This window comes from Periplaneta americana, chromosome 14, assembly GCF_040183065.1.
Source record: "Periplaneta americana isolate PAMFEO1 chromosome 14, P.americana_PAMFEO1_priV1, whole genome shotgun sequence".
Classification (NCBI taxonomy): domain Eukaryota; kingdom Metazoa; phylum Arthropoda; class Insecta; order Blattodea; family Blattidae; genus Periplaneta; species Periplaneta americana.
Window position 1 is genome coordinate 128008057 of NC_091130.1, and position 13401 is coordinate 128021457.

Sequence of the window (13401 nt, forward strand, 5' to 3'; positions counted from 1 at the left end):
CTCCTGTAACTTCATCCCTCTTAGCCCCAAATATTTTCCTAAGAACCTTATTCTCAAATACCCTTAATCTCTGTTCCGCTCTCAAAGTGAGAGTCCAAGTTTCACAACCATAAAGAACAACCGGTAATATAACTGTTTTATAAATTCTAACTTTCAGATTTTTTGACAGAAGACTAGATGACAAAAGCTTCTCAGCCGAATAATAACACGCATTTCCCATATTTATTCTGCGTTTAATTTCCACCCGAGTGTCATTTATATTTGTTACTGTTGCTCCAAGATATTTGAATTTTTCCACCTCTTCGAAAGATAAATCTCCAATTTTTATAGTTCCATTTCGTACAATATTCTGGTCACGAGACATAATCATATACTTAGTCTTTTCGGGATTTACTTCCAACCCTATCGCTTTACTTGCTTCAACTAGAATTTCCGCGTTTTCCCTAATCGTTTGTGGATTTTTCCCCTAGCATATTCATGTCATCCGCATAGACAAGAAGCTGATGTAACCCATTCAACTACCCTACTGGCGGAGGTTAAAATTTAGCCGGCCAAACCTGCTTAGCACGCGTACTATTCCTAACACTGGTTTGTGAATACGAAAAACGTTAGTTCGCTGATCATCCACCGGAAGTAGCTATTTAGCTCGCTCTAAGAACGTCTATGAATACGGCCCTACTGGCACCCATTTCAGTTGAACTGTGTTATGTTCAGCCAGTATCATGAGGGACTCGCAGCACTCCAATACCAATACCAAGATTATATTAGAAATAGAATGTTTGGTGGACGGTTTGACATCTCCTCTTCGGACATTCCGCAATATACATATGAAATACAACTTTCCGGTAATATTTACATAACAATTTTTTACCAATGGGCGTGGAGTCTTGTTTAAGCAAAATGAATCAATGTTTAGCACTTAAGCGGCAAAACAGAAAGAGACTTCCAGGTCTTATACAGATCGGCGTTATGGTTGGAGGCGTCACTGATGACACAAATCCGCCGCTAGCTCTGTTAGAGAGGTCCCAAGAAGGAAGAACCGTTGTGTGTGGTATGCACAACACGAGAAGACATCTGCCTGTCTAAGCAGCATCCAGGAAGGGGGTTGATAATGTCGAACTGTGGGGTGGATGTTTGTTTTAAGGTGGCTGCTGCTGTAAAAATGTTTTCGTTATAGTGGAAAGAACGGAAGTCTTGTCTGTTTAATTCTGAAGCCATCATCGCGTGCTGCCTGGAGATAGAAGTGCGTCAACAAACAGGACCGAGCACATAGTGTACCACATACATGCAAGCCCCTTCTCTTAATACTCTTTGAATGCACATTTGCATAGACGTAAGCGAGAAACTTCTATTACAGCTGATGTTACCACAACTATTATCATTACACATACTACAGATAATAGTCTATTACATTTACTGCCGATACCACTAATGCTGATGCTATACAACTCATATCACTTGTACATCTTCCTATTTTATTACTTTATAATGTTACTATTTTTAGCTATTTCTTTTTCGCTTTTTCTTTTTTATTATAATGATACTTTCCTTCTTTGTTATCTCCATGATAGTAAACCTATTGCTTTTACTTCTCCTCCACCTTTATTTTCCTCTGTTACTTCATTAGGCCTTACAAAACATAAAGAGAAGATATAGTGAAGCTGCAAAACAATCTATTTAGGGTTTTCGGATAAATTAATGTCTTTAACATTCTAATCAATTTAAAATACTTACTTACTTATTTACTTACTTACTTACTTACTTACTTACTTACTTACTTACTTACTTACTGGCTTTTAAGGAACCCGGAGGTTCATTGCCGCCCTCACATAGGCCCGCCATTGGTCCCTATCCTGAGCAAGATTAATCCATTCTCTATCATCATATCCCACCTCCCTCAAATCCATTTTAATATTATCCTCCCATCTACATCTCGGCCTCCCTAAAGGTCTTGTTCCCTCTGTCCTCCCAACTAACACTCTATATGCATTTCTGGATTCGCCCATACGTGCTACATGCCCTGCCCATTTCAAACGTCTGGATTTAATGTTCCTAATTATGTCAGGTGAAGAATACAATGGGTGCAGTTCTGTGTTGTGTAACTTTCTTCATTCTCCTGTAATTTCATCCCTCTTAGCCCCAAATATTTTCCTAAGCACCTTATTCTCAAACACCCTTAATCTCTGTTCCTCTCTCAAAGTGAGAGTCCAAGTTTCACAACCATACAGAACAACCGGTAATATAACTGTTTTTATAAATTCTAACTTTCAGATTTTTCGACAGCAGACTGGATGATAAAAGTTTCTCAACCGAATAATAACACGCATTTCTCATATTTATTGTGTGTTTAATTTCCTCCCGAATATCATTTATATTCGTTACTGTTGCTCCCAGATATTTGAACTTCTCCACCTCTTCAAAAGATAAATTTCCAATTTTTATATTTCCATTTCGTACACTATTCTCGTCACGAGACATAATCATATACTTTGTCTTTTCGGAATTTACTTCCAAACCTATCTCTTTACTTGCTTCCAGTAAAATTCTCATGTTTTCCCTAATCCTTTGTAGATTTTCTCCTAACATATTCATGCCATCCGCATAGACAAGCAGCTGATGTAACCAGTTCAAATCCAAACCCTCTCTGTTATCCTGGACTTTCCTAATGGCAAGTTAAAAAGTAAAGGTGATGGTGCATCTCCTTGCTTTAGCCCACAGTGAATTGGGAACGCATCTGACAGAAACTGACCTATACGAACTCTGCTGTACGTTTCACTAAGACACATTTTAATTAATCGAACCAGTTTCTTGGGAATACCAAATTCAATAAGAATATCATATAAAACTTCTCTCTTCACCGAGTCATATGCCTTTTTGAAATCTATGAATAACTGATGCATTGTACCCTTATACTCCAATTTTTTCTCCATTATCTGTCGAATACAAGATATATGGTCAATAGTTGATCTATTACGCCTAAAACCACACCGATGATCCCCAATAATTTCATCTACATAAATTATCTATTTTATTCAAATTTTAATTTGCATGTAAGAGAACTACTTTATTAAACGGAATAGACCTTTATTTTTTAACTTTGCTCTAGAATATAGCTTTAGGAAAGTCCAGGATAACAGAGAGGGTTTCGAATTGAACGGGTAACATCAGCTGCTTGTTTATGTGGATGACGTGAATATGTTAGGAGAAAATCCATAAACTATTAGGGAAAACACGGGAATTTTACTTGAACCAAGTAAAGATATAGGTTTGTAAGTAAATCCTGAAAAGACCAAGTATATGATTATGTCTTGTGACCAGAACGTAGTACAAAATGGAAATATAAAAATTGGGAATTTATTGTTTGAAGCAACAATAAAAAATATAAATAACACTTGGAAGGAAATTAAACGCAGAATAAATATGGGAAATGCCTGTTATTATTCGATTGAGAAACTTTTGTCATCCAGCCTGCTCTCAAAAAAGCTGAAAGTTAGAATTTATCAAACATTTCTATTGCCGGTTGTTTTGTATGGTCGCGATATATGCGATTTCATTGTAATGACGAGGAGCAAACACAACTCCACTATTCAAGCAGTTACTCCACATTTACGGCTTGTAGGGTAGTGCCAGTTGGAATTCGGATGGAGGGAGGACCAAGGTCAAACATATCTCTGGTAGGAGGCCTTATCAGGTGGGAAAAACAATCAGTATTAAAATCAATATTAAGTATGAAAAGTTTTGTTCAGTTAGCTTTTATAGTGGCCGAGATATAAATAAAATGAATTTCACTAAATTTTTGCAAGTCAGTGGTGTACCTCCCCCCTTTAAGTTGCTCCTATCAGCCATAATTTAAAGATAAAATACTATGTTTTCTTTTAGTTGGTTACTTAACGACGCTGTATCAACTACGAGGTGATTTAATATCGATAAGATTGGTGATAGCGAGATAGTATTTGGCGAGATGAGGCCGAGGATACGCCATAGATTACCTGGCATTCACCTTACGGTTGGGGAAAACCTCGGAAAAAACCCAACCAGGTAATCAGTCCAAGCTGGGATCGAACCCGCACCCGAGCGCAACTTCAGACCGGCAGGCAAGCGCCTTAACTGACTGAGCCACGCCGGTGGCTATACTATGTTAGAATACTAAACTTAAGGACAACAAAATGGTATAAAAAAGTAACATTCATTATAAATATTTTGATACAATATGAATATCAAGCGATTTTTCGGGTATAGATTAAGCACGATCCCACGAGAAACTTTAAATCAATTTATGCTCGACCATGCCTAAATGTACTAATTTTACACCTGGTAGCAGACCTTTAATGCATGTCATTAAAGTACACCTACTCATTAAAGTACAGGTCTTCAGCCAATGATAACTCAGCTTACATGTGTTCAGCCAATGAGAAGTCAGCTTTGTACCGTTATAAAACCGCAAGTATCGATTATTCTCGGATATGCAATCGAAAGAGAATTAGCGAAAAGTCACTGAGGCTGAAAGCCAATACTGTCGCAGAAGGTTATGTTCTATTACTATAATAATTAGCGTTAATTGTAAATAATATTCAAATAAATTCAATTTGTCATCTCGTTTTTCAATGTCGAATTCAATAATCAAGGTTATAATATTATAATATTATCAAGTTTAACGGGATTATACATCAAGGTCAATGACATTATTGTTCCTCGGAAAAAATCAATACTTTCGCGTCTGCGCACATCTCACAATTCACGATCTAGAACAAGGTCACTTCCGATCTTGTCAGTTACAAATAAAATGTATACATCTGAATACCGGTAATTTCAAGTTAGAAATATGGTCGAGCATGAAAAGTCGTATGAAACTCGCCTATAATGGTAATTAAGAAGCTCGTATGAAAATTATGAAACTCGCTTGCGCTCGTTTCATAAACATCCATACTCGCTTTCTTAATTACTATCATTATAGGCTCGTTGCATAATGTACTATTAAACAATTTAAAATTTCTGATGCAACGATTGATTCCATAGGATCTCATGTGTTAAAATCATCCTTAGCTGTAATTACTGTAATTATTAGTAATCAATTGTACTCAAGAAACTTTTATTGTAAATGATTTTCCATGTTTTCTCATCATTTATCTTAATGTTTTTCTTTCAAATTGTCATATTTGTTTTTAATCATTGTTTATTGTGAATGGATTAGTAGGCCGATCTATGAACCCTTATTCAGAGCGGCTTTTGTTGATACAAATTCATTATTATAAGAATATTTTTTACACTTTATTCCGAAGTGTCTCCATATTTTAAGAATATCCATCCATGACTGGAACTACTATGAACAGTTAAGATTAATAATAGTAATTATAGTTTGCACACACATAACCTACATACTTTGGGCCATATTCTAATTTTCTCAAATAATGGAATAGTAATGCAACACTTCTCCTTTCAGACAAAAATAGAATGTGACATGTCTTGCTCTGAAACTAAGTCCTTTATGATATAAAGTATTTAAGGAATAATTCTTAACTCCATTCTGATTAAATTAATACGTAGTAAGAGTTAAAGAAATACAGAAAGATGAATGTAATCGAAAATATTATGACCGCAGCACAAGCTACGTTGTTCTCGGGCACATACAGTATTAATTAAAGCGAGATTCGCATTTCTAAATCTTTTAAAATATCGCATGCAAATGAAAATCATAAGCCGATTTGGGGAATAAATTACTTTTAAATCCCCCATCATTTTATTAAAGTGATTGTCAACTTTATTGCAGCTCATATTTCGTGGGGAAATTGAACATGCATCACATCTAAACTATAGCTAATATTTCCGTAACGGCTAGACTATGCATAAGTTAATTTTGGAAAGTATAAATCTTTTGTCTAAGTAAGTTTTCGTTCCAGGCATAATTCTGCAAATACTTATTTTTACCAGAAATTAAACCACGGTAAGTACCCTTCTTGTTAGGTCCCCTACTTTTTCTAGTGTTCGTAAATGATCTTGCCTCCCTGATAAAACCCCTTATTATTTGCAAATGGCACAAAGAATAGTAATTACAATCAATAACTCCAAAGTATTCCAATTTTCAACAGAGGCAATTATCCTCAAAATATGTTACCAATAAATTAGTATTAAATTATAACAAAACTAAATAATCCAATTATTTAAATCCTGCCCAAATTCAACCTCACAAATTTCAAGCGCAATAATTAACAACAAGTCCCTAATAGAAACAACAACTAAATGTCTTGTCTTATAAATCGATAATATGTTAAATTGGAAAAATTATATTAAAGAAATTACCCCCAAACTAAAGTCAGCTTGTTTTGCTATTAGATCTATGCAAGAGACAGTAGACATCAATATCTTAAAAACAACACAAATTGCAAACTTCTACTCGTAATGAGTTTTGGAATAATATTCTGGGGAAATTCTACAGATAGTAACATTATATTCCTACAACAATAAAGAGTAATTAGATTAAAAGCAGGTGCCAAACCCAGAGAATTGTGTAGGATAATTTTAAAAGAAACTACAAATAATGCCCATGGCTTGTCAGTATAGGCCTATTTGAAAGGCATGTTGGTCCGACAAGTTAACAAGTAAATGAAGATAAATATCAAAGGTCCTTCAATAACTGTCTATATTTTAAACCAAATGCATAATACAAAAGATTACATTAGGTTACACACATAAAACACCATGTGACTAGCGCTTTCGCTATTAAGATAGCATCTTCAGGTCTGGTTTGCGTATTATTAAGCTTTTCACATAAAGACATAGATGGAAATGTAACATAATAATATTGGACAATATCTGTAAAATTTAAATTATGGTTTATTTAACGACTTTCGCAACTGCAGAGATTATATCAGCGTCGCCGGTGCGTCGGAATTTTGTTCCGCAGGAGTTCTTTTACATGCCAGTAAATCTACTGACATGAGCCTGTCGCACTTAAACACACTTAAATGTCATGACCTCGGCCGGGATCGAACTCGCAATCTCGAGCATAGAAGGCCAGCGCTATACCAACTACGCTACCGACAACAATATCTGTAAAATCCACCGCTGTGAAGTAACGGTTAGCCTGCCTGACCGTGTAACGAGCGAGCCCAGATTCAAATCCTGGTTGGGGAAAAATTATCTGGTTCAGGTTTTTCCGGGGTTTTCCCTCAACCCATTAAGAGCAAATGCAGGTAACTTTCGGCGCTGGACCCTGAACTCATTTCGCTGACATTATCACCATCTCATACAGATGCTAGATAACCTTAACAGTTGATAAAGCGTCGGAAAATAACCAATTTAAAAAACCTGTAAAAGCATCTTAGTTGCAGATGTAATTTGGTTTGCCAGCGAAGCAACTTTTGGGGAGTACGATGCTTTAAATATAATCATTTTAATTCTAGTGTGTGAAAAATGATCAATGTAGGCTACGTCGTTAACACAAATTAGCTGAAATGAAAAAAAGTCAAGTAAAAGTCCATTTGAGTTCTTATTCTGACTATCTCTATCCCATAGCACAGCCACACTTGATCCTATCTCTTGTGCAAAAGAGGTAGTAGCATTGTTTTTGGCAATGGATGCGACACAATGCAGTAGGACCTACACACGCGGGGTCCGTAGGGCAGTGATTTACGACAAGTACCCTCACGCATGCCCTCTCTCCCTCTCCCCATACCCCGAAAAGGATTACATCACCCGGTAGCTCTCTCTTTCTGTGGCAATACATTACCCCTCCGAGCTTAGCCAGGTTTAATACTGAGACTTATAAAAGCACACAAATAATGGTAGTTCAAATTAATCAAATTGGAGCTTACCAGCTGGCTCTTAGTCACTAATGCGAGAATTAGAGATAAAACATCACCTATATCTACTTAATTATATAGGCTACAGTGGTTATAGAGCAAGAGCACTCGGTAATTTCTAATGGTTAACATTTAGATAATATTCTACAAGCATTGACTATCAATGTTCTACACTTCTGCATCTATTGAGAAGACTGTCAGTCTCTGAGGAGAGTTAAAGAATTAGATCTTACAAGTAAATAGTACAGGGAAAAAAACTTGATGTCACGTTTCACTGTTTTTTACAGGAGATCAAATTAAAATTTTCAAGACCCATTATATCCTATCTGGGTAAAAAAAAAATTCAAGACCCATTATATCTTATCTGGGTATGTCATAATTATGTTTATGCTCGACCATACCGAAATGTAGTAATTATACACCTGGTAACAGTCCTTTAATGCATGTCATTAAAGTACACCTATTCATTAAAGTTCAGGTTTTCGATTATTCTCGGATATGCAATCGAAAGACAACTAGCGAAACGTCACGCAGGCTGGAAATCAAATACTGTCGCAGAAGGTTATGTTCTGTTACTATAATAATTAGCGTTAATTGTAAATAATATTCAAATAAATTCAATTTGTCATCTCGTTTTTCAATGTCGAATTCAATTTCAAGGTTATATCAAGATTACGTTTATCTTACTCTCTAGATTATATCAAGGTCGTCGACATTCGTTTCCCGGAAAAAATCAATATTTTCGCGTCTGCGCACATCTCACAATTTATGAGGTAGGCTATTTCACTCACTCACATAACAATAACATGAATACTTACGAATAATTTCAAGTTAGAAATATGGTCGAGCATAAAAAGTCGTATGAAACTTGCCTATAATGGTAATTAAGACGCTCGTATGAAAATTATGAAACTCACTTGAGCTCGTTTCATAAACATCCTCGCGTCTTAATTACTACCATTATAGGCTCGTTGCATAATGTACTAATATATTTTATGTAACTATTTGTACAGGGCTATAATATGTATGATTTAATTACAGCCCTAATATACCTTCGGGTAAAATAGGGTTCTATAAACTTGGAAATTCAATAATAATGATGATAATAATAATAATAATAATAATAACAATAATAATAATAATATCTGGGTACTGTCTTTGGGTTATCATTCTTCAAATTTCTTTGGACTAATGAGGTTGTTATTCTGACAGCTAAACTACACAAATCTACACTACCTGAGTTATTACCAAAGCTCGGAACTTGGGGACTTGTGTTTCATGTGCACGAGTAAGGTTACAGGTGCAACGTACACACAGCTCACGCTGCAAGTGCTCAGGGATAGTTGTATGTACTAAGAAGTTGTCACATCGAATGAGAGGAAGACGGACGAGGAAACTGTGGCATGTCGAAGACAATGACATTCAGAGAATTACAGATAAACGGTCTGTTTGAGCAATTAGAAAATACGTGTTATTCGAATGCATATTATACAAGTTTCAAAATACATTTTTTTAAACTTTAGGTACAGAATTTCGTAGAGGAATTCGAAGGAGATACATTATTTTCTTCAAATGGAGAGTTTATATTTTGTAAGTTGTGCTACACACAAACTAAAGGCTGGAAACCGGCATTCATTGAAAGACATTACAGTCCCTTAAATTAGTGGAAAATTTGTCCATAGCCATGGATTAAGTAGCAGAGGAACCAACCGTAGAACAAACTGAAAACTATTTTTGAGAAAAATTTAGGATATACTTATCTTTCTCACATACGAGGTCAGCTAGCAATTGCTCAAAATCAAACAGAAAACAGTGACAGTGAAAACATTCAGTATTTTAAGTTTGCTCCCGTCACTTCACATGACTTGGAAATAAGCTTTTCTTGCTTCATATCAGCGAAGAAGTTATGGGTTTGAAAATATTGGAATGTACGTAGTCATACACTGTAATAAAATGTACAGAGCAGAACAGTAAATTTGATATATTTCTCATGTTTATTTTTTATTATATATGGTGTAAAATTACGTGTTTCAACCTACCATAATACTATCAATATGTTGTTCCAGTCAGAAACCACTTTTATAGCAGACTTGACAGTATCTCCGTGCTGGAAGCGGGAGTTTGTTGATATTGAAGTCCGGTCGCTTAGCCACGTGCAAAGACACAAGTCCCCAAGTTCCGAGCTTTGGTTATTACGGTACATGACATCTAAGACAGAAAATCGATCATTTTCGACTTATCACGCTTTCCCCCTGTGCTCTTCCAGGGTTGGACATGTTAAGTTATTTTCAATTATTTTGACGAATCTATATATCGTCGCTGCGCCTCCAAAATAAGAAAGAAGCGCTGCAATTTTTAATTCCCTTGATTTTCAAAGTTACTTTCGGTACAATTTAATCACTTTTCTTGTAGTGATTGAAATTATACGGAAAGTAGCCTTGAAAATGAAGGCAATTAAAAGTAGCAATGCTTTTTATTTGTCCTGCAAAATCGTTAAAAAAAAAAAAAAAAAAGAACGGATTTTGGAAGCGCAGCGACGATATATCATGCTGTGTGTGTGTGTTTTTTTACAAGGAAAAAAACAATCAAAGTCACCATTCTCATAAGGATGTCATCTAATTCAGTATATTACTGCAAAATGTATTTGTTTTTCTTACCAAACTGGTAAAGGAGGATTATCACCACGGATAGTTATCCTTTCCTACTTTTTCATTAGAAACAGCATATACAGGGTGTTTAAAAAATACGGGGCAAAATTTCAGGTATGTATTTCCCACATGTAAACAATCAAAATAGTTCATTACAACATGTGTCCGGAAATGCTTTATTTCCGAGTTATGGCCTTCACAACATTGAAATTCACCGGAACGTTTTCCTTTCCGCAGGTCGTTGCCGTCAAAGGAGACATTAAGAGGGCACTCTGACAGTTCATTCCGAGGCGAAAGTTACATTCAGTGTTGTGTAGGCGTTAGACTGTGCGACATGTATTCAAATCAAGAGCTGGCAGAGATACACTTCATGTACGGTAAGGCGGACGGCAATGCTGCGCTGGCTCGTCGTTTGTACCAGGAGAGGTACCCACAGCTACAATGTCCAGATCGGAAGACATTTGTACGTCTCCATTACCGTCTGTGCGAGTATGGAAAATTTAACTCTCCTGGTTTGGGAAGGGGACGACCAAGATCTACAACTCCAGAAGTACAGGAGGAGATTCTGGAGGCTGTGAACATGACTCCTTCTATCAGCACACGAAGGGTAGCGTTGCAAGTCAATGGTCCTCATACGACTGTCTGGAGACTGTTGAAAGAGTATTAATTGTATCCTTATCATTTGCAACGTGTACAGGCTCTGTCACCAGCAGATTACCCTGCACGAGTTAGGTTCTGTCAGTGGTTCTTGCAGCAGTGTGGTGTAAATCCGAACTCTCCTGCCTTAGTATTATTTACAGATGAAGCACAGTTCACACGAGATGGCATAACAAATTTCCACAATCAGCATGTATGGGCGTATGAAAACCCACGTGCAACTGTTCCATCTCATCACCAGGTGCGGTTCTCCCTCAACATGTGGGCCGGTATCATTGGTGATCGATTAGTTGGACTCCATGTACTTGTAAACAGACTTACGGGGCAGGCGTACACAAACTTCCTGGAAAACACCATACCTCATGTTTTAGAAGACACTCCACTGATCAATCGTCAACACATTCACTTCTTGCATGATGGCGCTCCTGCACACTTCAGTCATACGGCTCGCCGGTACTTGGATCGAAGGTTTCCTGATTGATGGATAGGTAGAGGTGGCCCAATTGCTTGGCCTCCACGCTCACCTGACCTGAACCCTCTCGATTTCTACTTGTGGGGCCATTTAAAATCATTGGTTTATTCGTTTCCGGTGCCTGATTTGGAATCCCTTCGGAATCGAATTGTGGCATGTTCTGAGGACATACGCAATACTCCTGGAGTTTGGGATCGTGTTCGCAGGTCAATAAGACATCGATGTGAGGTCTGTATTCAAGCAGGAGGTGGACATTTTGAACATCTTCTGTAATGACAACGACCTGCGGAAAGAAAAACGTTCTGGTGAATTTCAATGTTGTGAAGGTCATAACTCGGAAATGAAGCATTTCCGGACACATGTTGTAATGAACTATTTCGATTGTCTACATGTGGGAAATACATACCTGAAATTATGCTCCGTATTTTTAAACACCCTGTATATACAGGGTGGAAGTGAAATAACCTTGCAGATTGAAAGGTAATATTGAAAATTTTCTTTGCAAGACGAAAAATTATATTTTTTGGGATCAAATTTTTACATATTTGAAGGACAAAACTATTTTTTTTCTTTCAATCATTTATTATCATAATACACTGCTGTCTTAAGTTGACAGAGCATATTGAAAATTCAATCGTTTCCCAGAACACGCTATGAAATGTTTTATGTAAAACAATTTTTATCTCGAAAAGGAAGCAAAAACGAGCAAAACTGTACTAAACTTTTTTATTTGAAATATCTCACTGAAATTAATGATATTACTTGCGGTTCACCCTATATTACATGACACGTGTCTCTTTGTTCCACCCTATTTTTCGAACGGTGTCACAGAGAAAGACTAAAAACGTTCCATTTTGAGAGACTATCCCGGAAAACAATTGGTTTCTTTCTCAGCTCATTGTGGGCCACGGACCATCACCTCAATCGAATTGTGTAAATGGAAAACTATTGAAGAGTACAGGGAAAAACAAAGTCACATTTCTCTTAAAGGTGATGTCATCTTCTAATTCAGTATATTACTGCAAAATTTATTGCTGTTCCTAGTGAAAAAGTAGGAAAGAATGATTGTTTTTCCCTTGTACTCTTTTATTGGTATTTTATTCGTCTTTTTTTTGTTTTTTCGTTGTCAAGAAAGAGCCCGTTACTAGACAGCAGTGATTTGTTTGAAGAGTTACTTATATCGCTTTTCATTGAAGCGTCTCAAAAGTCACGGAATATCCTCTTCAGATATCTTTACTGGTTTCAGTGTAATAAATAAAAATGGTAAAGATACATTTGAAGGATCAAGATGCCCACTATATATTTTGTTATCCTGGAAAAATTGTTCTCCTCTTAACAAGTATTTAGTTGCATTATATAATTGCAGTGAAGCACGACTATTATTTTAATTGGTTATTTTACAACGCTTTTTCAACTGCTATAGTTAGGCCTATATAGCGTCTGAATGAGATGAAGGTCATAATTCCAGGTCCAGGCTCCAGCGCCGTAAGTTACCCAGCATTTGCTCTTATTGTATTGAGGGAAAATCCCGGAAAAAACCCTCAACTAGGTAACTTGCCCAACTAGGATTTGAACCCGGGCCCCCTCGTTTCACGGTAAGGAATGCTAACAGTTACTCCATAGCATTGGACAGCACGACTATTTCAGAAAGATTAATACGACACTCAATGAAAAATCTATATACAGCGTGTTTCAGAATTTAATCGAAGAAATTTATCTGGCTATAAAGGGGTTGTATGTAAGTAATTTGAGATAGGGAATCTAGGCTCTCCGACGAAAAATATCTGAAATATCAGTTGTTTATATTGGATACTCATAATCCAAT